At 34.7% G+C, this 26,407-nt stretch overlaps 3 long non-coding RNA genes across 4 annotated transcripts in view; 2 read left to right on the forward strand and 1 right to left on the reverse strand.

Moving 5' to 3' along the window:
* The window catches only part of LOC138128235 (uncharacterized), a 37,161-nt gene extending 19,580 nt beyond the window's left edge, over positions 1-17,581 (forward strand). Inside the window, exons 2-3 of the long non-coding RNA XR_011158565.1 lie at positions 15,855-16,035; positions 16,114-17,581. This is a non-coding gene — a long non-coding RNA (uncharacterized lncRNA). The remainder of the gene's footprint in view (positions 1-15,854; positions 16,036-16,113) is intronic.
* The window catches only part of LOC138129297 (uncharacterized), a 116,828-nt gene that overhangs the window by 46,238 nt on the left and 44,183 nt on the right, over positions 1-26,407 (reverse strand). The window lies entirely within an intron of this gene.
* LOC138129332 (uncharacterized) lies at positions 5,681-11,487 on the forward strand. 2 transcript variants are annotated; one of them, XR_011159195.1, is made up of 4 exons: positions 5,685-10,025; positions 10,078-10,285; positions 10,340-10,698; positions 10,759-11,487. It is a non-coding gene; the product is annotated as an uncharacterized lncRNA (long non-coding RNA). The 2 variants fall into 2 exon arrangements; XR_011159194.1 differs by having other exon boundaries at positions 5,681-10,025; positions 10,078-10,698.

Below are 26,407 nucleotides of genomic sequence, written 5' to 3' on the forward strand. Positions count from 1 at the left end.
TCATTATCAAATCGCAAAGTATGTCATTTTTTGATAGATCAGAAATAGTTGTCAAAAAGTTTCCTTGGATGTTTTAATATTTTTTTATTATACCTGAATCATACTCCCTGTTTTTGACACTAAAATGCGTGCGAAAAAGGGTCTTTAAAACACTAAAGCTTTAAGGGTTGCTTAGGTAATAACAAATTCACCTATATGTTGAACAATGATAAATAGACATTAATACACAAATTATGATAACAACGAATCAACAACAATTAACCATTTCTATATAAACGATTAATGACACAGATTACTTCGGAAACAGTGAAAAATAGTATATTATGATACAAGTTTATAAGGAAGCCTTTATTGCACGCGCGACGAGTTTAAGAGCACGACGCGTAGCGGAGTGCTTTTAACGTCGCAACTGCTTTAAAGGCCCTTATGAACGTGTATCATACGCCATTTTTTATTATACCTGCACTACAATCTGAAAATTATAACAAAAAAAGTAAATTGAAATACCTTTTCCGAAGTAATCTGTAACAGTACGAGTTAGACATTATGGCCGAGGCAACGTTAGGAGCCGAGTCAAGAACTCAAGAATGTCTAAACGAGTACCTGTTACAAGTACTACCGGATGTATATCGTAATGTATTTTATTTCATACTGGAAGTCTCTTGTGCATCATTATTTTATTTTAAAAATTAAAAAATCACATTATATTGTGAAAATAGCATCACCTTTTTTCCTGTGGCAACGGCCGTTGCTCTTGTTTTTTTTACATCGAATATTTTTTGACTTTTTCACTTTTCAATGTCAGATTTGATGTATAAAAGGAAAACAGTCCGGTAGGTGTTATTAAGTGACACTTTCCGGCTCTGATATTGTTATAACTCACCTACCGGATTCAAATTGATGATGCAATCAATATTAAAACACCCAAGGAAAATTTTACAAAAATTCCTAACCAAGTAACCAGCGCAAGTGGGCAACTTGAATGTCTGATCGTTTTGTACCGTATGTTTCAAAAAATTTCTGGTCAAGTAGGTTATGAAAAACAAAAGCATTAAAAACGTATGGCGTAACTTGAATATTCAGGTGGAAATGTGTTTATCACAATAATTGTTTTGAATGAACTGTCATAAAATGGCAATTTCTAAAAAAGCTTGAGAACGGTTCTTTTCCCCCACGATTCTACGAGAATTGGGGTTGGCCTTTGGCGTTGGCGCCAAGATTTCATATTGCAGTACCGCGGAGGCGCAGACGATCTCTTATTTGCTTCGGTTCGGATTAAAGTTAGGTTATGTACCCGGCACGGCCGCGCAACAACATCAACAAAAGCCAATAAACCCGGGCAATATATGTAAACAAGTAATGTAACAACAATAAATAAATAAACAACAATTAACAATAATGTGTTTAAAATTACTCTAGAGCAAGTGTTAAAAATGATAGCCTTGAGCTTCGATGCACATTGGAAGACTCCTCTTTATCAAGCCGCATAGGTGCAAAAAATTGCCACAAATAACGAAGAGTCTCGCGTGCTGTAGCCCCGTCTTATTGAAAATTCCCTTGAGCCAGTTGGAGTTGATTGTGAAAACATCAAGAATGTTGTTCCGGTATCTTTCAGTTGTTACTGAATCTTCAAGATCCTTTCGAACAATCCTTTGACAAATTGACACTGATAACTCAGTCTGCTGCGACAGTTGCCTGAGAGATAATTGGGGTTCGTCTTCCATTTGACAGTCTCAATATTTTCTTCAATACGAACGTTCGGTTGAGCACTTCTGCTGAACACTGTCACTTTCTCGAAATGTGTGAAGTGTGTAACCATTGGAAAAATAAGGTTCAATCTTGAATTTCTGTTGTTCAGGAGTGAAAATCATTCTCATAGATAACATTTTGCAAGCAAAATTATTACGGCAATTACGTTTTTGACAGTTCAGTTATTATTTGACAAGCTGCGCCATACGTTTTTAATGCTTTTGTTTTGCAGGACCTACTTGACCAGAAATTTTTTGAAACATACGGTAGTAAGTATGAATTTTATTAGCAAAGGTTTAAAAAGCGGTTGTAGAAAAAATAGTGTTTGTCTTTCGTGCGCATGATGATTGTTTTGTTGGCCCATTCAAATGAGTTTGAAGTCTGGAGCTGACGGTCTCGACCAAAAACTCTTTCTCATGCGCCAACAAAAAACAATCATTTTGCGCACTTAATACAAAAATAACTAGTCTACATTTGCATTCTGCCCAGGAATTGCAAAAAAATATTGGCAAATTACTAAGAGTTGGGAGTAAAATGCCGTATTGTCCGTTTGACTGAACTATTGACACCATTTTTCATAAGCCATTTTTTTGGAACATTGTATCATCAATACTAATACTTGTGGAGTTTAAAAACTGTATATACTCTTCAACGTTTTCCCATAGAGGTTCTTGAATTAATCCCATCCATTGAAAATCTTCCAAGTAGTTAAACTGTTCAGTCCATAAGTCAAGATAATCGTAACACTTCATGTAACAGTTCATCATTTGCTCTTTATAGTGTTCCGACCCTAAACCGTCTTTTAAATTATCTTGTAATATCATCTTTACTTTTAGTAAATAATTTGAGATTATTTCTGCTGATTCTCCAGGAAGTCTATCTAGTTGTAGCATTTTTGTTGTAATTCCACCATTTTTGAAGTCAAAGTAGAGATATTTTCATATTTGATGGCGGAAACAAAAGACTGAGAAATGTCACAAATTTGTATTGTCAGTGTCAAATTTCTCAAAGACGTTCGTGATTTCGACAGAAATGCAGCAAACTGGCAATAAGAAAGTTATTCATCGTCGAACTAGATACAAAATTTGTAATACGTTTGATTATATGAGAATAACTTTTCCTTTTGAACCACTGACAAAAATTGGTTCCCCTAGAATTTATTTTTTCAATCAATTTAGCGAAAGTTTAAATTTACCTCGACATTCCTTTTTACGGCGTTTATGACAAATTTGACACTGACAATACATTTTTGTGACATTTCTCAATCTTTTGTTTCCGCCACCAAAATATGAAAATACCTCTATTCGTTAATAATCGGCATATTAAATTATTGACTGTCACTGATGGCTGTCAGCAACAAATTTTAGTATGTAGACAATAGAATAATTATAATAAATACGCTGACCGGCTAATTTCTGTTCTGTAAATGCACGTGATTTTTTGTAGTTGTATTTAAAATTTGTAGGTTGTATTCTTATTTATACACTTGACTTACAACAACAGCTAACTACATGGAGTGGAAATTGGAGACTGGAGTGGGACGGAACAAAAACGCTGAACACTGAAGAGTGAAGAGAACACTCCCACGCGCGATGTGCACATTAAAGCAAAAAAATAAAAGAAAAATCATTTAAAGAAAAAGAGGACAAAAGAATACTTACACAAAAAGAGATAGATAAAGAAAGATTTTTTGCTGAAAAGAGGACATGTCCTCTTAAAAAGAGATATCTGGCAACCCTAGGGAGGATTACTCAATTTCGCAGTCCTTGCAACTCTGTACCACTGGTCTGGAACAAATATATCTATTTTCCTCCCTCTATCCTCTATACTTGAATGGACACTGTCACATTCCATTTCTGAATGTCCAGACTCCATTAATTTTTGATTGATGGTTTTTAAGTTATCTGGTAGAGACAAAGTTCTTAAAAACATAGCAGACAAAATCGTATTTCGGTTCTGCCTTGAAGCAGTGTCTGAATAAAATGTCACTTCAGACACTTGTGGAGGTAAGTCGGAAAGTAACTGCCACACGCATGTAGCTACTTCTGATGCTCCTTTAGATGCATCAGTTTCATGCCACATGTAATTTGAGACACTACCAAAGAGTAAGGAACTATTCAAGAGAGGACACACCGTTGAAAAATGAGAACTCGGATCGTCGCATCGGACAAACAAATTTAACTAATAATAATTATTAGAAAGGGTTTTAACGTGTCTAGTAGTGAAAAAAATAATATATACACCACGCTAGAGAAGACAATTTTAAGCCTCGCTTCTTTATTCCTACCTCGGCTTAAAAAAATGTTTTCTCTACCTTGGTGTATAATTACTATTACTAACATTAATTAATTCAAAGCGTTTAAAATTGTTACAAAAATTAAAATTTGAAAAAGTTTACCAAATTATATCAGAATTATGTTTAGTGTGTTTTTTGTAGAAATGAGTGTTTCCCAATTTCACACACTTTTGCAACGTCAGCAATAGAACAGAAACAGATTAATTTGAATATTTTACTAAAGATTCATAACAATGCATAATTTACGATTTTTCGAGGCTGTAAATCCTTATTTGTACATTTAACAATATAAAATATTCTTAGCCTAACAAATAATCTTATTAAATAATCCCTGGGAAAATTGGTGCAGGGATGTTGCAAAATACCTACATTTTGACATATATTGTACATTTGATGGCCAACTTGCTTTTCACAAAAATGCTTTTCAACTTTTCAATATTTTGAAAAAAATGTTTTTCGAGGATATAAATACAGGCTGATTCACGTAGCCCGTTCATTAGAAACTTTTTGACTTCCCAAAATCCTATTAATATGAAAATTTGTAGTTGACTATAACCGACTACTCCTAGTTCAAATGAAATATTTTCAAAATGGCGGCATTTCCGGAAATACCGGAAATCGATGCCATCTTTGTTTTTTTAAATAGAAAGGCCCCATTTTGACTTCACATTTCGATTCTACGTTAACTTTTGAGTTTAGTTCATCTTTTTGTCAATACTTATCTGTCATCGTTTTTGAACTATGTCATCTTTTTTGTAAAAAAGTGAGGTTGCAGGGCTTCATTAAAAAATTTATAATTCGTGAACCATCAGAAATAAATAATTTATTTTTATTTTACTGACTTGCCAAATATTTGGTCGCTTTTTTGTGCTATCAGCGACATTTTTTTAATGTTTCATACGCCTACTGCAATTTTTTAAAATTGATAATCAAAAAATGTCGAAAACTTCATTTTTTTAAATAGCAACTAAACTCGGTACAGGTTGCAAAGACACACTTGTCATTTGCAACAGCGCTTTTATGGCATTAGTCATTTGAAATTATTTTAAAACTGTACTTATATGGAAAATATTCAACCCAAACTATGATTTTCTGGTCCCTTTGTGCCTTTATTTGGTTCAGAAATATGAAAAAAATGCTGTTGCAAATGACAAGTGTGTCTTTGCAACCTGTACCGAGTTTACCATTTCTGATACTAGATATAAATGTAAAATTAAATTTTAAGGCCACTTTTATTAACATTATGTATGCCTATTTGCAGCCGTTTAGGCGTAATTTCAATTTTTTGAATAATTTTTTTTTTATAATCAATTGTTTTTTTTGAATTTTTATTCAAAAATAGCATTGCAAAAAATATTAGATAACAACAAAACAATAAAAAATAAGCAAATTAAAAAAAAATATTTTACCTAATGTAAATTAAATTAATGTAAATGAATTCATTGAAAATATTTTTTTGTTAATTTGCTTATTTTTTATTATTTCGTTGTTATTTACTGTTTATTGCATGTGATTTTTGAATAAAAATTCAAATAAAACAATTGTTTGATAAAAAAAAACAATATTTTACTCAAAAAATCGAAATTACGCCAAAACGGCTGGGAATAGGCATACACAATGTAAATAAAAGTAGGCTTAGAATTAAATTTTACATTTATATCTAGTGTCACAAATGGTGGTTGCCATTTAAAAAAATGAAGTTTTTGACATTTTTTGATTAGCAACTTTGAAAAATTTCAGTAGCCGTATGAAACATTAAAAAAATTTCACTAATGGCGGAAAAGATCGGCCAGGTCTTTAGGAATTCAAGTAAAAAAAATCTATTATTTATTTCAGATGGTTCAAGAGTTATAAATTTGTTAATGAAGCCCTGCAACCTCGCTTTTTTGCAAAAAAGATAAATATTTAGAGCTCTCCGTTGCTATGAGAAATCTTTGGTGTTTAGAAAAAATTTCGATTTTACCACTTGTAATTTCAGCAACGGGAATAGTACCGCAATCTCTTTTTAAAAATTTAAAAATTCTGGATTTAGATAACACATTGGTAGTTGAAATTCAAAAAGGTATATTATTATACTCATGTCACATCGTGAGGAAGTTCCTTAACATTGACACAGAACATAATACGCAACAAAGTCAAAATGCGGAGGCGAGACGCCGGTAATTATGTTGATAAGCACTGCACTATTACTTGATAGTAATATCCGTAATAGTGTATGTACTCCGGCAAAATTGCCGTGCCGCCGGGTGGAGGTGGGATACGAAAAATTTCATGTGGTGTTTTTAATCCACTAAATGTATTATATTTTTTGTTATACGCTTTAAAATGAATAAATAAGTTTGGGTGGTCTAGTTCGGCATCATCATTTCCAAATTCGATGCATACTTTACATGAATGAATTTGTAAGCATTTTTTAATTAAGTAACCACAAACATATTTGAAAGCGTTTACTTCAGGAAACGTTTTTTCATGGTAATCGCAGTTTTCGACAACAAATGCTTTCCGTTCCATCAGTCCATCTTGCCCAACGTCAGATCCCAACATAATGTTGCTTGTTGTTTAAAAGTCGAAATACTTATAGTATTGCCGTTATAACTTTTTATCTGCTCCGCCCACTAAAATTGACCATTCAGAATCAAAGCCAGATTCAATCTGTACAACTTTTCATCACATTTGCCACGTAAAAAAGTTAAGTTTAGAATTTTGCTGTCAAGTCCACAATTATTGTTTTAGGTTCTAAAAAATAAAATGTCATTAAGACAATTCGAATGTCAGAAATTTTTACTGTGTAAATCAGATCGTCTTAACAACCTATTTGATTGGTAACTAAGAAAATGAAATGGGCGGGGCAGATAAAATGTTACGTTGTCCTTAGTATAACAACACCTTTTCAAAGTCTCGGCGCAGTTCATGGTCTCAGAATGAATGTAATTAATAAAAAATAATTTCCTAAAGGCACGTCGAAACTGGATTGGCGTAGGATTAATAGCATTACCACTTTGTTGTCTAGCACCCCAAAAAAAATTTCCAAGCAATTTTGGTTAACTCTTCTCGTATAAAGAAACGTAAATTTATGTTCATTCAGATACTGCCACAATTGTTTTAATGCATTTATTGATACTTGCCAGCAGTCAATACATTTAACATAGTTGGTGATGTCTAAAGCTCTGATTTTAGGTCGTTAAAAATTAGAAAAAAGGTCAGTTTTTAGGTGAAAAATTTTTGGAAAATAGTCTATAATAACTGAAAATAATGTCATTAATAGGTTTTAACCTAAAATATTTTTTTTAATTTTTAAACAAAAAAAAAATTACTTCATAAGGTAAATTTTCTTTTGATAAAACTCAAGCTTTATATACGACAGTTCAGAACACATACATAATATATTTTTATTTTAAAATATAAAAGATTTCTTCTAAATCGGGTGATTGGGGAATTGTCCCGAGAACTGATGCAGCATTACCCCGTTGAATTGCCAAACTTATTCTCTGGGTAAGATATAATGTCGATTTATTGTCATTTGACATGCTGCTTATTTTCTTCCCTAACAATGTAATGCATTTTTTTGCATCTGCTCCCCAAGGGCCTAAAGTTTCCACAGAAAATGGCAGAAAACAAAAGCGGGAGAAAAGTTCTTTATATTTATTTCTCTTGGCATCTTCACCCAAACGAGCAGCATCACCAGCCTTCTTGCTTGATTAAATTTATTTATTATATTAATTTATCAGTACAATCATTAAAATTTATAAAAATAAATTCTGAACAAGAAAAAAATATCTATTCTCGAAAAGAAACAGATTTTTTTTTAAAATACAAGTAAGTTCTATCAATTAGAAACCTATTTAAAACAGAATTAAATTAATTTTGGTAAATAATTTTTCCTCGGAGTACTTTCATTGGGAACGTTTTTTCCGGTATATTTATTTATAAAATTTTTAATTTGAGGGCAAGAAAGTTTTGTCCAAAGTATGTTAGCTGCTGTAAACGCAGCACATAAGTCCATACAAAATTCTTGGTAGCCGTTGTCAATGGATGGATTGGATTGGATTGGATTGGAGTTTGCCGTAAGGGCCTAGATAATTGAATTTTATGCGTTTCTACAGTGTTGTTGAAAATGGGACTTTTTTTTCACACTTAAACTAAAAATATTTAATTATCAAACGATTACTTAGGAAAATTATCAATCATTTTACTTACAACTTTTCCACATGCTTTACAGAATAATTCGTTTTCTTTCGAGGTAAATTGGAAATGTTTACCATCACCGCCACCACAATATACTTGCAACCACTGGGTAATTTTATCATGTAAATTTGTTTTTGATTTCGGCATGTTGTCGACTTTGGAATAAATTTGGACACAAAACTAGTAGTAAAGCAAAATAAAAATGAAATAATAAAAAGTGTGGTTAGGTTATAGATTGTTGCTCATGCGCTTGACGCATGAGCATGACGCGCTACAGTGACTCAACAAATTTTTTCATTCCAACATGCATCTTAGGTCGGTCGGAAAATGATTTAAAAAAAAAACAGTTTTAGGTTTTAACAATTACAAATTAGGTTAATAAATGTGACTTTAGGTTGTTAAATTTAAGTTTAGGCATTTTAGGCAAAATCAAAGGGGTGTCAAATAACTGCAAAATTTATGAAACGCATAGATATACTAAAAATTTCACTAGGCCTAATAAGGATTCAAAAAGGCAAAAAACCTAGAATCCGGGCTTTAGTGATGTCTAGGGCCCGGATTTTAGGCAAAATGGACTATTTTTATTTTTTAAGGCACATGTATGAAACTTGTCTATAAATGATTTCTGGCTTAATTAGAGTAATTAGAGCCATATTTGATTCTGCCTATTCGGCCTAAAATGCCCTTTAAATACCTATTTTACCTTTTCACTGCCTGAACATGCCTAAAATGACCAAAAATCAATTTCATTTTTGCGGTTTTTTCCCAATTTTCGAATTCTGGGAAGTTTACGGTATTGAAAATGTAAAAGTGGTACCTCAATAAAATTTACAATGCTTTATGATTTTAAAATTTAAGGAGATGTACCTAATTACTGAAATGTACAAAGTGCAGTACAATACAGGAATTACTTTTTCGCTTTTACGGTTGGGACCATGATGTCAGCGGTAAATACTCCGACAATACCTAAGTACCACAAACCATTAGACTGGACTGGCATAAATTACAGAGTTTATCTGTTTGCCTCTGTTCGAAGGGGTGCAGGTATACGCGGTCTAATGTTTTCTGATACTTAGGTATTGTTAGAAGCTTTAACGTTTATAAAATGGTCCTTGCCATAAAAACGAAAATTAAAATCCCGAAGTGAAACAATAAGAGAAACCTTAAGGGTGTCATTTTCTAAAAATTTAAGAAATATAAAATTAACCATCTCCTCTGAAATTTGGTGGGAGACGTAAATATAAGCATTACAAATTTGTCATTTCTCGTTTACTTTATCTCCGTGCAGTGGTCGTGTTTCTTGTGAACCTGTTTAAAGTGAACATAATGCCGAAACAAAAAATTAGTTTACGCGAAAAAATATTACAGTGGACAAGCAAGAAAGATTTATATGAAATAAAATCAACCCGAGAAATGTTTTGTAAAGCTTGTGGTAAACTGGTAAGTTAAGCATAATTAAAAATATGTCATTTTATATTTTTTACTTATTTGAAAATTTTATTTTTTGTAGTTTATATGCGAAAAAAAATGTCATTTGCAACAGCATGAGCAAACGGCCATCCATAAAGAGAACATTATGACACCGCTTCGGCAAACGTTGCTGACACAGAACTTGGAGGAATCGGCAAATAGTACATTCAATATGGAACTTTGTAACGTCTTTTTAGCTGCCAATATACCATGGCACAAACTACAAAATCCTGCGTTTCAGAATTTTCTGACAAAATATTGTGGTAGAAAAATTCCGGATGAGTCTACTTTACGGAAAAATTATTTACCAAAATGCTACAAAGATGTATGAACATACTATCTTTTAATATTTAATTTAAAATTATTTTCACTTTTAGACTATTGACCGCATTCGGAATGAGCTGGATCCTTTTAACATATGGGTTTCAGTTGACGAAACAACAGATGCACTTGGGCGATATGTGGCGAATTGTCTGGTTGGGAAACTTTCAGAAGATGAACCTGGAAAATCTTATCTTTTGGCGTCTAAACAATTAGAAAGAACAAATCATGAGACAATAGCTAGATTCGTAAATCAATCTTTAGGTAAGGGTTTTTCACTTTTTTAAATTTATTTTGATTTAAAATTTCTATGCGTAGAAATCTTGTGGAGTACCAGAGTTGTTGCTGAAAAGTTTCTTTTGTTTGTAACGGATGGAGCACCATATATGATAAAATCTGGTAGACACCTTAAGGTGTTTTATCCAAAAATTGTGCATGTCACATGCTTAGCGCATGCTTTAAATCTAGTGGCTGAAAAAATTCGCTATCAATATGAAGATGTGGATAATTTAATTTCGAACGTGAAAAAAATTTTCGTTAAGGCACCTTTGAGAGTTGAAATGTACAAAGAAAAACTAAAAGAAATGCCACTGCCTCCACAGCCAATTTTAACACGATGGGGAACATGGCTTCAGGCTGCTATGTTTTACAGCGAACACTTTGATTCCATTAAAGAAGTAAGTATATAAAAGATAAGCAAATTAATTGATTGTTAAACTGTTTTTAACTACTCACAGGTTGTCATGTCCTTTGATGGAAGTTCTGCTGTTGCTATTCAAAAAGCACAGTCTATAATGAAGAAACCCGGAATAAAAAACCAATTAATTTATGTTCGCAGTAATTTTAAAATAATCTGCGAAAGTATTACTCAATTGGAAAAAAATGGGTTACCTTTAACCGATTCAATCAAAATTGTTGAAAACGTATTTACCTCCCTAAAAAAATCTCCAGGCCCTGTAGCAGCAGTAGCATTAAAAAAACTTGAAGATGTTACTGAAAAAAATCCTGGATACAAATTTCTTCTAGAATTGGCAAGAATTTTTAGAGGTGAAGATGTGCCGGAACATGACACCAAAATGGAAGAAATTTATTACAAATTTGCGCCCATTACCTCTTGCGAGGTAGAAAGAAGTTTTTCAAAATATAAGTCCATTTTGGTGGATAACCGACAATGTTTTAAAGTAGAAAATTTAGAGCAATATCTTGTATGCAATGTAAATACGTAACAATGTAAATAACTAACAAACTTGTAGTATTGTATATTAATTAATAAAAAATAATTAGTAAATATCTTGTTGTGTGTACCTACTTAAAACTTTAAAAACACATTTTTTAATTTAATTAACCACAACTTTAAGGACCTAGTATGGCTTATTTTCAGTTTTTAAGGGACTATTTGCAGTAGTTTAAGGGACTATTTTAGGCACCTATTTCCGACTTTTTAATTGCCTAAAATCCGGGCCCTAGTGATGTCCTTTTGTTTACCATTGAATACCCTCATTGACTTTAGTAATGTCAGTGTTTCATCCAAAAATTTCAACTGTATGTCAGTTCCAGAGAAAGGTCTATTGTATACTTTCTTGTTGTACAGTTTCGATGAATTGAACATATCAAATAAATTATTGAAATGTCTCACAAATTCGGTAGTTCCCAAAGCTTCCTTAGGCAGAGCATTTAAATTTACATAGGTTTCTAGTGCAGCTGCTACAGTCGCACTTAAAACTTGAGTGGCATATTTTACCCTCATCCTTTCAAATTTTGTTGGCTCCACATGCGATTTGCATAACTTAGGTGCCATTCTGTTTTTTAATCCTCTATCGTTTTCATAAAAATTGACAATATATTTCCAGTCTGTTGTTTTACCAAAGTAAAATAGTTTTTCATTCCCCAAAGTAAATGTTGGATTCTCTTTTGTTACCCCTAATAAATGAGATAATTGAATGAAATTTGTTCATGGGACATGGGTCTGTGATTAAAGCAACAACTTTTAAACCAAAGTAAGACAATTCCTTGATGAATTTGGCCAACAGTTCTTTACATGTTGAACTGAACAACTATTTACAGAAAACATATACCCTAAAGGCTGTTTCCATCCACTATTAATTCCTCTTGCCATTAGTACAACAGCACTAGTTGCTGGGTTGTTTGTTTTCTTAATGCCATCGTCTTCTGTATCAATAATTTCATCATATCCATAGTTGTAGAACAAATTGCATTTTAACGCCATCTCATTAATACACAGCACACAGATTCTGTCATCCAGACTCATTTTATCAACCTTTACTTTCAAGAAGGCAAACAAGTCTTTGTTAAAACCAGCAGCAAAATTTACTGTGGCCACGAATCGCTGCAACACCTTAGTAGATGGCAGACAAAATGTTTTCTGCAATTGTCTGTAGCATTTAGGTCCCAAAAAATAGAGAGACAATGCAAATTCCTTAAAATGAGCTGCTCTAGATAATAAATCCATTTGTCCTTTCACAAAACATGCTACTTTTGGTGGCAAGAAAAGATCACATAATTTTTGGAAATCCACTTCTGACAATAATTGAGCTTTAGATGTTTCTTGTAAGGATTGAGTTTCTTTATTCAGTTGTATGTTCTCTTTCTTCAGTTGGTGAACTTGATTTATAAGTTTAATTTTTCGGGGAGATCTTGCAGACAGTGACTGAGGTGTTTGAATTCCTATAGATAAGTCCAAATCTATCATATTGTCATCATATTTTGGTGGCGAATAAACTTGTTTTGCAGGTTCTAAAATGATACGAGGGCAAGCTGATTAAAAAGGTACCTAACTATGAAGTAGTTGAAATAAAAAATTTATAAACTTTCAATGTAATTTCCTACTAATTCGACACATTTTTTACATTTTGAAATTAAAGAAAATAAACCGTCAAAAAAAATTTTTCCTCTTGCTCTGCAAAAAAATGTTCAACTTCCCAAATCAACTCTTCGTCGTTCGAAAATCTTTGTCCTCTGAACTTTTTTTTTATTTTCTGAAAAGAAAAGTCAGGACTGTAGGGAGGGTGATTTAATTCTTGAAACTTTAACTTCTTCAGAGCATCTTGGACAACTCCAGCTTTGTGCACCGCAGCATTGTCATGCAAAGGAAAATTCCATTTTTGAATTTTTCTTTGCGTTTTTCTTTAATTGCTTTTTCTAATTTTTTGCCTAATACTTCAGCATAATAGTTTCCCTTCATGGTGGTTTGACGTGGGAGGTAATCTATCAACAAAATTCCTTCTGAGTCCCAAAAGACCGTGGCCATAACCTTGCCTGCAGAGTGCTGGACTTTAAACTTCTTTGGGGGTGGAGAACCCTTATGTTTCCATTACATGGATTCCTGTTTGCTTTCAGTATCATAGTGATGAATCCATGTTTCATCACCAGTGACAATTCTTTGTATAATTTCTTCCTCCTGTCCTTCACAGAGCTCCAAAAATTGCTGAGAAGTTTCAACTCGACGATGTTTATCGAACGGAGACAACAAAAACTTTGACAAGTCAATGTACAACCAGAATTGAATAGTGATAATTTCGTGACAATATTCTGACAGTTTAAGGAATATGAGAAAAATACAATTTTTGTTTTTCATAGCCTCCTTCATAGTTAGGTACCTTTTATATCAGCTTGCCCTCGTACATTCTATTAACACAAAAGAGTTCCAATATTTTATATCTCACTTATAATTATATTCTCCAATATTTTTTTTCCTGGGGTTCTCCTGGCTGCTCTAATTTTCTTTTTATTGCACCTGATGTGGAAGGTTTGTCCACTAAAAATTAAAATTTTTATTTAATTAATTTGAAATCATTTATGTAAATGCTAAATAAGTGTTGTGCTACATTCCAGTGTTATCTGTTATTGTCTCAAAACCAGCTTTGTTGCCTCATACTTCTCTGGGAGGGCCAATGGTAACAGTTTAGTTTTGTCTTTATTCATAAACATATTTATATCAAAATGATCACTGCACAAACGATAAGATCTGTTCAATGATGATACACTTTTAGTTTTTAAGTCAATACGACAACTATTGTCAAGCCATTGAAGGCACCTGCAACCAAGAACAATTGTTTAACTTAGTCATACAATATTCATTTCATCAGGTCAAGAAAAATTGAAAACGGGCCAGTGTGTCACTAAATGTGTGTTTTTTTTTACACTGGCTCGAGTTCAGTAATTTTCTTAATCGTATTTCATACTTACATTGTTGCATCATTTGGAAACCGGAAAAATTTGATATTTTCGGCACAGGAATAATATTTATGTTTACAGTCTTTATATGCACACACACTGCCACTAAAGTTTCTTTTTTCCATTTTACACACAATCAATAAAGTAAACACAATACTGAAACCGTATTGAAACGCAGTTTCACCCAACTAAAAAACGGTTAAGTTATATTAGAGAGTACAGATTTACAAACCACAGAGAAGTTACAAACACGTGCTTCACGTTTCACGACCACGTGGTTGAAGCGACCAAAATTGACCCAATCACGACACTTCTTAACAGTGAGCAGACGATCTTTACCGATGTTGTACGAACGGGATATTTAAACGGAAGATGTTCTCTGTCTCGCTTGCGAATTGAGGTTCCTTTTCTGAGTGTCCTCTCTTGAATAGTTCCGTACTCTTTGACACTACCATCAGCAAGAGTATAAGATAGTGCCGGTATATATGGCCCACCTAAAAATAAAAATGTTTTTCTCAAAAACTATTTTAAAAAATAACATTTTTATGAAAACTTGAACTTCAACATTTAAACTTTCAACAAAAAAATAATCTAAGAAATTCAAAGGCAAAATCGGAAAAAATAATGTTTACAATAATTGGGCCATATACCTACCCGGTCTAAGAATATGGCCCATACAAAATTTTACTTAGAAACTAAAAATTGCACACATGAATTTATGCAATGACTGCGATTATTGGAAAAAAACCAAAAGATACACTTAAACACAGTTATAACATTCATAATGTTACCTCCGGGATCTAATGGTCGAGCTAGGACCACTATGGGTATAGTTTGTTTCCAAACTATATGCAGTTGTATCAGTTTATAACACGAACTACGTGTATGTAGCTATGTCCTTTCAACACATGTCAAACAAGTTCGTTGTTTCTGCTATGTTCGCTATTAAGATTGTCGCTCTAGCATCTCATTCTAAACCGTACGATTAGAGTAACATAGAACCATTGACGTGCGTCGGCTTCGGCCCGGCGTAAGATGTCCACCAAACGTCAAAATGTGAAGAAACGACGAAAATGTAATTCGATTTATCGAAAGCTTTGGAAATCATGACAAAAGTGTCCAAAAAACAAAACTATTACAAAGATGAAATAGAGTAACTTGCGTAATGTGCGATAGTGCAGCAACGAGAGGAAATTTGGATAAAACTATTCTCCTAACCTAACTTTTTGCAATTCATCAAAATAAAACAAGTAAGTTTTTATATATTTTCATTTATTCCGAATCTAAAGTGTCACCACTGTCATCTGAATCTCCAGTGTTGACAGAAAATACAAGCGGCCCCAGTTCTTGCGCGTCTATAATTTTTTCTTTTCGCCACCATTCTAGAATTTCTTTTTCAGTGTGCTGTATTGATTTGTTCCATATTTCTGGGGTTGTTGTAGACAAGGCCTCCAACCACATTGACTTTACATTGCCATCACCATATCCATCCCTGCCAATATGAGAATCATAGTACTGTTTGCAAATTCCCCATATTAATTCAATTGGGTTGAATTGGCAGTGGTATGGAGGGAGCCTCAAAACTTTGTGGCCATGTTGAACCAGAATTGTATCAATTACGTACTCCTTTTCTTTGCAGCTGCCCTTTGCAATTTGTAGAAGCTCAGCTTTCAACATTTCTTCCTCATATGGGATGTTGTTGGTTTTAAGCCAATCCTGAATATCTGCCTTTTTCGAATTATACGTTGGAGATTTGTTCAATATTTGGGAATGGTAGGAGGCATTATCCATTACTATAACAGAAGGTACAGTGAGCCCAGGTAAAAGTTGTGTTTGTATCCATTTCTTAAAAAGTTCAGCATTCATCGAATCACGGTAATATTAAATTTTGTTGGTAGATGAGAACAACAGGTCCGCTCCTTCAATGAACCCAATGCCTGGATCCTGCATTAAGGACAATGAATCGCTTGCCTTCAGATCCAGTGTGTTTAACGCATTTGTCACTGCCGTCGTCCCAAGAACGTTTGAAACTCCCTTTTGCGAAAATCCAAGTTTCGTCTAAATATACAAATTGAGTATACTCATTTGAATTCATAAGACGTACTCGTGCATATTCTCGTAAACATTTTTGCCTGAGTATTACCACGAGCCTCTGTTCACACAATACTTTTGGATTGCCGTTTTTTTTTAATTTGAATCCAATCTCTAGCATTAATCGATACAAACTAATTCTGCTATGTTCAAAGAAATGTTTATCTTTTAATTTTTGAAGTAGCGTAAGCGTGACGTGCTCTCGTTTGGAAAACATTTCGTAAATCACTTTCCTTATTTCATAAATATGATTTTCATTAAACTTAATTTTAGGGCGTCCAGGTGTTAACGAAGTAGTTGGGTCAGCATTTCCATCATTTGTTGTATCTGTGTCAATAAAATTTTTAAGCATTCATAATTGTGAATATGAATATACATGCCGCCTCTTTTTTTAGCATTGAAAACTGTTCTCATGCTAACTTTCATAGCCTCCGCAACTCTCTCATAAATAGCGGTCACCGGTAGAACCGGGCCCCCGTTTTCCTTTTCTCTCAAAAAATAGTCGATTAAATTCCTTATAAAGACATAAGGGAATAACACTCTGCGAGGCATTGTAAATAAAATAAAACCAATTAAGAAATTAAAAGTTATGATCAAGTTGTGTTCAACAATAATTATTATTATACATACGGTATTTTTATTTACAACAATTCGGAATTGTTCTGAAAAGAACAGATTTTTGTAAAAACACAAGCAATTAGGCAAAGAAAACACGAAAGCACGACGACAACACAGAAAATAAAATTAGGTACATGTACTGGATGGCTCGTTGATCCCAGGTACTCGAAGGGTTTGGAAACCCAGAATTGGCCGATGGCAATTATTCAAAATAAATTCAAGTTTTGCATCTTTACAGGAGAACTACGAAAGAAAGAATGGTTTTTGTTTTAACAATTCAAAAACATTTCTCAGTGGTTCCCAATATAATTTATTAGTTCTGTTTTTGTTTATTGACATAATACTGATTATAATAAAAAATTTCGATTTTACCATTTATAATTTCAGCAACAGGAATAGTACCCCAATCTCTTTTTAAAAATTTTGGACTTAGAGAACACATTGGTGGTTGAAATTCAAAAAGGTATATTATTATGCTCATGTCACATCGTGAGGAAATTCCTTAACATTGACACAGAACATAAAACACAAAAAAGTCAAAATGCGGAGGCGAGACGCCGGTAATTATGTTGATAAGCACTGCACTATTACTTGATAGTATTATCCGTAATAGTGTATGTACTCCGGCAAAATTGCCGTGCCGCCGGGTGGAGGTGGGATACGAAAATATAAATTATTCGATTATTATTGCAATCGGAACGAAATTCGAAATAAATACACAACTGCGCATGCGCATCGTCCATAATTGGAAAGTCCAATGGATATTTAGATTATTCAAAGCGATTATTTCGATTTATTCGATTATCAAAATACACTGAACTCCAAAATTAACGCATCACTTTGAGTTTTTTAATGAAAAAAGCAAGTTTTGAAATATTTAAAAAAATATGTTAACAACAATAACAGCTGAACCATGGGAAATATTTTCTACACATTTTCTTACAAAAAAAAAGCACATAAATGTAAAAAAAATACAAAAAACCGAAAAGGTAACATCACGAGTAGAAATGAGAAATCGAAAAAACCATCGAAATTTAAAGATTATTTTCTTGAAATCTTGTATTGTCCCCTCTAGCGTTAATTGTAGCTCCATAACGTAGTGACATGTTAAAAATGAGGTTTTTGTTATGATTTTAGCCTATATTTTCCCAAATATCCAGAAGTGCTCTTGTTAGCTGACTGAAGTCATTTGGACGTCCTTACATTGCCTGTAACAGTTTTTCCATATTATCCCATAAGTATTCGATTGAGTTGAGGTCAGGGTTACGGGCTGGCCACTTCACAACTGATATTTCAATAGTCCTAAATTAGTCGGAAATTACCTTTGCAATATGTGGCCGTCTATTATCGTGCATATAAATGAAGTCTTGCCCTACGAATGGGGCATAAGGTACAACAACAGATTCCAAGATGTTCGTGCTATATCGATGTGCATTTAAATTGCCTCTATCTAAAACCACCAGCTCTGTAGCTACGTCTAAAGATATTCCTATCCATACCATTATTGACCCTCCTCCAAAACTCTCTTTAGTAACGAAATTACATTGCGCATATTGCTCACCAGATCGTCTATACACTATTACCTGTTCGTCAGACTCGTATAGACAAAAGCTGGATTCATCGTAGACCAAAACTCTGCGCCAATCTTGTTCGACCCAATTGACATGTTCTAATGCAAAGTTTAAACGGGCCCTTCGACGAGCTGCAGTTCACTTGGATCCAGTGGCTGGTCTTCTCGGATGTATCTGATCCTCCTTTAGTCATTTTCTAACAGTATTTTCACCCAGGCGGAGTGCATATTGTCTAACATGCGATCTTGAAGTCGGAGAGCAGTGAGAAACCCTTCTCTAATGCTTATTAACCTTAAGTATTGGTCCTGGTGAGGTGTTGTGATCCGTTTTCGGCCTTGTCCCCGCCTCCTTGTGTGCCGTCCAGTCTCCCGATGTCTTCTTAGAACTTTAGATACGGTAGATTGGTTCATATCAAAGTGATATGCTCTGGTCCTCCGACTCTCTTAATTCTGAGCTAACAAACACGGACTTTTTAAATGGGAAGTTGTTCCTAACATGTTAACAGTTAAAAGTAAATGAAGATTGATGTCAATACTGATTCAATTTTTCAACTGTTACTAAAAAATTATTTTCGAGTAAATTTAAAAATTGAGCAAAAACGATATTTTTGCTCATTTTTGTACACACTGGCTGGAAATTTTAATTACTCTTGTAGAATGATCTATGTTTTTCCTCTATTTTCAGTGTGTATAACAATTTTTTGCTGTAAAGTAAAACTTTTCAAAAAAATCGTAAAAATACAAGTGATGCGTTAATTTTGGTGGTCAGTGTATATCGATTATGCCCAACACTACAAAATACTATAATTTCTTGACAATGGCGGTAACATAATCAAGTCATTATGCCTTGCTGTCAAATGTCAAATACGGACGAACGGCATGTCGTCTTCTTGATTCAGGCGTGACGTCACTGCATATATTTTGGAAATAAACTATACCGGTGATAGGTGCGATGTCTCTTATCGTTCCCGACTCGGGAACACTGACGCGGGTGGAAAGTCATGCACTTATTTGACCGCACTGGGTAATTTAGTTTGAGGGAAATCAGTTACAAAGAACACAAGACAAGGCCGATTTGCGGACGGTGGTGCCAATTTTCGTAAGTTGGGACAGTTCAGTCAACAAGTAAAACTCCCGTCACTTATCTCCTTTCGCCTATTTTTTTTTTTTTTTGTTAAATCAAAACCGAGAGAATCATCTCGGTCCGGAAGTGACTCTCCCCCGGCCCGAAGGCCCAACTTCCGTTATGGTCACCGCCGGCTTCAGCCGTTAGATATATTTAAAATTCAAACAAAAGTAAAACAAAACCCAACCAGTTAATAAAACAGAAAACACTATATAAATATTCATTCGAAAGCCCACTCCTGTCCGTGGGCGTCTTCGTTCTGTATATCCCCTTGTAGGTCCGCGACACCTCTGACCCCGACCTGTTGGCCATCAGGATCGGTACCGATAGAGGATGATAATATTGGGGCGTCGGCAGGCGGGATTGCTTGGTTCGTCGACGAACGATTTATTGGCGTCGGTGTCTTCGCGATTTCGGTTGCTTAGGGGGAGGTTGATCCGGCAGAAATTGTCCCACAGTGATGGGCTCCTGGGCTTCCTCTTCATCCCCGGTTTCGTCGGGTTCTTGTGTTGTGTCGGCATCAGGTGCGACTTTTCCGGGCGCTAGTCGCAGGTTGTCCAAGTGTTCTCGAGTCGCATAGGCTCCTCGCTCGATCCAGTAGCAATTACCACGAGCATCGGCGATGATCCTCACGGGACTCACCCATTTGGGCTTATGATTTGGTACATTCACTTGATTTTGTGATTTTCAGAGCATTTGTTTGAGTGTCTGAAATGTCGTGTGATGCTCCTTCACTTATTGATAATTATTTTAAAGTGGTCATCTAACACCTTATTTAAAACAATGAAGAGAATGTGTAAAGCAACATACTGATTCATACTGTAATTTTCTTGCTGCTCCTATGATATTTAAAGCATTGTCATGAACAATTGCAATACATTTATCTTAAATATTTCACTCTTCGAGAATATTTAGCAATTTATTTTCTAAATTAAAGTCGGTGTCAAATTAGTCAAAATTCCGTTATTAAATTGCACGAGATGTGTTGCCAAACATTGGAATTATGATTCGAATATTAGTATTTACACATATTCGAATTTTACATAGTCCTCTATTCGGATATTCGAGTATAGTCCTACAGAAACTCTAGTGGAATTTGGCTTTGGTTGTAAATTTAACAACAACAACCGAAGAATAAGATTTTATTATCAAGTAATAACCGTTGTCATAAATACAACTACCACTACCTGTAACATCCCTGCCTGAAGGTAACATTGCGAACCCCAAACTGACAACCCTCATTACCATTTATCAGTAGGATTATTGCTGCAGCATAAAATTCTATTTTTCAAGTGACAAACATGAATTTACAACCAAAGCCGAATTCCACTAGAGTTTCTGTAGGACTATAATTCGAATACGATTCCCAGCCGTAGCTACGAGCAGCAAGTAACGGTTGCCGTCTGGAGTAGTATGGACCCATGTAGTCTAGCGCGATCGTCTGCCTGGGCCGCCGCCTGTATGGGTCCCCCCCCCCCTCTCTTAAGAATCAGGTGTATATAAAAATGTTCATAAGGAAACTTGATATTTCTATTTTACTGTTGATGATGGAAAAACGTCTTTCAAGACGTGCACACACCGTGCTCGAAACTCCGAGTTTAACTACATTTTTTCACTTAGGGAACAGTACAGTGGTTTCAATATCTCAAATGCAAAATTGGGTTCGTAGAACTTTCATTTTTAAGGGGTTTTCAATATTTCTTCTCATGCAGATACATCGGAAAATGTATGGAGTGGCGAGATTGGTAAGGACAAACGTCCTCCACATGATCGTACAGTGTGTAGCCAGAACCAATCACAAATGCTACCCGTTTTAATAGTTATTTACACAATTAGTGGGATAAAAGCAATATTACAGGACTCGAGTGTGAAGATTGCAGATGACGAGGGCGTTAGCCCGAGTTCATCTGTAATCACACGAGTTTCCTGTAATATGCTTTAGCCCACGTGTTATGTATAAAATTTTATCTAAGACCGCCCCGAATTTAAAAAAAAAAGGTAAATCGTATTTATTTCCGCCAGTTTCATTACAACACTCAGTGGAATAATGACTTACTTATCCCACTGAGTGGGGTAATGAAGCTCACTTATCCCACTGAGTTTTAGGCGATTTTTGTAAAAAAAATTCGGAAACAGGTCAATTATTGTTTTTCCTTGCCCACATTTTGGAGTTTATGGTTTTTGGTTATCTGCTCCGCAAGTGCGCAAACACCTCTAACTTTTTTTTCAAATGTAAGGGTATGACAAGTAATACCTCGTTTGAAAGGCCACTTCGCAAGGAATACAACGCACTATTTGTTTCCAGAATATTTTCAAAGTCTACGTGCTAAAAAAATATTAACCCTTTCGGCCGTGACTTTTTCAAATTTGCTTTAAAATTAATCAATGTTTATATTTGGCAGCAGGCTGTGGCATTTGCCACCACTAGATCCGGAGAGGTAATGAAAATAAAGAATTAATAAATACGAAAAATACTCTTTCGGTGTCACAATGAGCATTTTGTGACACTGAAAACAGTTACACAAAGATCAATTTTATAGCATCGTTTCTAGTGATAATTGAATATGGGATTCGTATTGATAGTAAATTTTAGTATTAAATGTGATATCCTTTGAACCTGAATCCATATTTTGTATCAAAATAAATTACCCAAGCAACAGGGAATGGTGTAGAAAACGTTTAGTAACAAATTAGCCATAGCATACGTACCAATACGGTATATCAAACCCGGTAAATATACTGGAAAATGTCTGCTTCGTCAACGTTTATTTTTTGCATAATATATACCACAAATTTCCATTAATTGCACACGTTTAATTTTAGTATTTCCGGTAATGTCGCCATTTTGAAAATATTTTACTTGAACTTGGAGCAGTCGATAATAGTCGGCTACCAATTTTCATATTAAAACGCTTTTGGGAGATCAGAAAGTTTCTAACGAAGGGGCTGCGAAAAAAAAACGATACTTAAACAACTATTTCTTCGTGGCTAGTTGTACAAAAGATACCCTTACCATGTAGAAAAATTTGTCAGGGTTAGCTAAAAATTGTTCGGCTGCGCGATATTCTTCTTTGTTCTCGATTGGTAACTTAGGAAAGTCTCTTGATCTTTCAATGAGGTCATTATTTTGAAGCTTTTGGATTCTTAAAATATTATCCAACAAAATGGAATATTGGTCTTGTGTAGTAACCAGTTTTTCTACTTTTCGTAAAAGTAATTCTATCAAGTTGATATCTAATTATGTCTTGTGGATGAAAGTGATTTTGGAGTATTGAAGCGTGAAGTAGTATTTTGAAGAGATAGAAGCAGAACCGACATAAGTTACTGTTGTATCGAGTGAGGTAGAAAAAGATTCTGTGGTAACCTGCTGGACTTTTGACGTCTCAGATTTACCCGATTTTTCATCTTCAGATAAAAATTCCGCTCTGCTGGATTCAGTCTCCGTGGTCACAGTTCTAAAAATATGAATCAAAATAAGTAAAGATTTACTGAAAATGTTTGTCAACAAATTAAAACTTTAATTCTTTAGACGTTGCTGATTGCGGTTCCTCTTCTGGGGCTTTTCTTTTAGCTTGACCTTCAGAGGAATAACCTTCAGAACTTTCTTCTTTCTGAATAAGTGGCTGGTACTATTTGTAGAGCTACTACTACTGCAGCTGTCTTCTATTAATTTATCAAGAAATGTGAATGCTTTTTCGTAAGTGCCTGTGATATGATACATTTATTTGCGATTTATAAACCTAATCATTTACATAACAAACATTTCCCACAAATTTGTCGAATCTTTTTAATCTTAAACTTCATCCATCCTGGCAAGGATGGTTTCTTAAAAGTTACAAATTCTTTAAATAGATTTTCCCTGCTTACATTAGACCATAGACAGAATTTTTTATCTTCTACCAGCCATACTATGGATACTATTACGACCCGAAGGGGCCGGCCACAAACAAAACTCCGGTTGTCCGAATCAAACGCGTTAACAATGCGATGAAACTTGAATTGAAATGTTCATACACTAGTAGGTGTCACGTGCTCGTAATAATACCAATTAGGGGCAATTCTGTAAGAAATTTGTTGTATTTTAACAGACTTTAAAATTTTAAAGGTTGTTCAAATTGAATTTCTATTCTGTACGTTTATAATTTAAAGGGTACGCTTAAATTAAACATCTTTTTAAATTTTAACAAGCGTTTTGATGAAAACTGTATTCTTTTAGGAAAAATCTTGATCAAATTTCAACAAGATCTGTTTGACACGTTAAATTGTCAATTTTTAAAGGTTACTCCATAGGTACTGTTACGTTATTAAATTTGAATTTAATTTTCACTTTCCTTTGGAAAATTAGATTAACGCTTTTTCTCGTGACTGAATAACTCCTACGTCGTTCTCACTCACACCAACGTCTCGAGAGTATGACAATGATGGTAAAATATATAGGCTAACAGGCACGGTAAAGTTCCAGGAGCTGGATGGAAACGAATGCACAAGTTAACAAGAGTTTAATTCCCAACTTGTAACCTACCAAATTAAGATTGAGGACTGAAACTCTGATTCTATGCGATACAATAAATGAAAACAAATGCTATAAATACGAAAGTATGATGGGAGACAATTAACAATGATTTTAAAATGAAAGGGTGTTAAATAACAATGATTTAAATTTGATTGTTGAAAGCGCAGAAGGCGCGTGAAATACGGTAAAATTTACAAAAAGGGCCGGTTCTGACCAGGCGTTAGTAGAACTGAAATAGTAATCTTAAATCGAAGAAATTCCTTACACCGAGTCTTGGACGTCGAAGATGATTTGAGAAGTTCCCGGGAAGAGCGAGCTGAAGGAAGGTCCTCTTGAGTCCCTCTTTCGCCGCTAATCTGCTACGCCGTCCGTATCCACGGAAGGTCCTCGGGGTCCCTCCTCCCCTCGATACTTCCTAGGAATGAAACGTAAAAAAAGTAAAAACAAAGCCCCGAAGTAAGAAGTGACGAACAAAACAAAAAAAAATGACGAGAACCAGTCGACTGGTCTTTCCTGGCAAAGTCACTACAGGTCCGATAACGAAAGCTGTGTTAAAGAAACTTGCCAAAATAGCGGACGAAGATAAAGCGACGCCGAGTGACCTTGTCAGAAAGTTACGGTTCCTGGATGCTGGGGTCCTCGACCGAGGGCTGTCCGGCGTGAGGTCTGGCTCTCCGGAAGGATCCTGGGGGATGACTACGGCTCAACAGGGTGGCGATGTCTGATCCGCCGAAGCGTAGGGTCGTTGACCCTCGTGTAAGAAGTCTTGATCCGCCGCAGCGTATGGTTGGAGTACCCTCTGGACGTCTCCTACAGCCGACACGGGCTCGCCAACACCTGTTGCACTGGGAAAACACCCCCTTATCTCCCTTTTTTTTTAACACAAACACACACACTCGGCGCCACGGTCGTGAAGCCCCTGAAAATGGCATCGGTTCCACCTTTTATACCTTTTGCCTCTTCTCTCGCAATTTCGTCGCGACCGGTACCGGAAGTCTGGGTCCGAGAGCCCGTTCTGGAACGTTCGCGAACCTTCTAGAATTTACGATTTGCCGCGAAATTTAAATCGTAACAGTACCCTTTTACGTTAAAAATTCATGAAAAATGGCATATGTGGATGGTCCTTGGTATTTAATGCTGGCAAATTATGAAGAACAGGTTAGACAGAGGTAAGTTGTTAAATATATGGGTACTCCCTGCAAATGGATGCGCCCGTTAGTGAGGCATCAAATTGTAGACCTAGGCGGTAAAGTGACATTTTTCCAGGCTGAAAGAAGAAATGTACAGGCGAGCTTTAGCGAGGCTGGACACTTCTTGAAGCCTGGAAAAATCACTTTACCGTCAAGGTTTACACATTATTTTTCTTCCTACACAACATGCCTGCAATAATTTTATACTGAAGCTGGTATTTACCTCTTGATTTTTCCGGTAGCAAATTAAGCGAAACGTCGTGCGCTTTGTCTTGAATTTCAGGCGGCGTACAATACTCTATCTCTTCTTCACTTGGATCTTCCACATGTTCCATTATTATGGCTTTAAAATTTAAATCAAATAAATACAAATATTTTTATACACACAAAATTTGTTTTGTCTGTCATCTGTCAACAATAACCGTTTGATATAATAACAAAACAAACAGTCCGAAACGCAGCGGCACCTACACACAGTTAGATATAACTTTCTGCAGAAATCTATATCTGTTGGTAATTTTAAAATAAAAATTTACTTATATTAGATTTTATTAAGCAGGTTATTTTATAAAAAGGATACAGCTTTTGTTTGAACTAAAAAAGTTACCTAAAATCGTAAAGATCTCTTTTTTGTAATGCTAACCTCAACTGCTGATTTGAATTTAATTTAATTGTTGCATTTTTGCCATGTTTCAAAGTTAAGGAATGCTGTTCAATACTTTGAAATCTTTCGCTAGTTTTAAGTGCCACATTGCAAACTAAACATAGTAGATGGTTTTCATCTTGTCGTTTACAGTAGGTCGAAATAATCTGCCCCAGTTTGTCCTTCTTATCCAACCAAGTTGACTGGAACTTCACTTCTTTTATTCATGCTGACGTGATTTTTCTTAAAATGATAGAAGTACTTTAATAATAATAACCAACTTAATGACAATTTGTTAGAATGATAGGATTTCACTTGGTGATATTACGCTTAACTTACCATTTAGCAAGGTGACAATTATTAATTAATCAGTGCCATTATACTCTAAAAAAAATAGCATTAGATTTTTTAAACATTTATTAATACGCCTGAAATAACCTA

This window comes from Tenebrio molitor, chromosome 4 (genome assembly GCF_963966145.1).
Source record: "Tenebrio molitor chromosome 4, icTenMoli1.1, whole genome shotgun sequence".
Classification (NCBI taxonomy): Eukaryota; Metazoa; Arthropoda; class Insecta; order Coleoptera; family Tenebrionidae; genus Tenebrio; species Tenebrio molitor.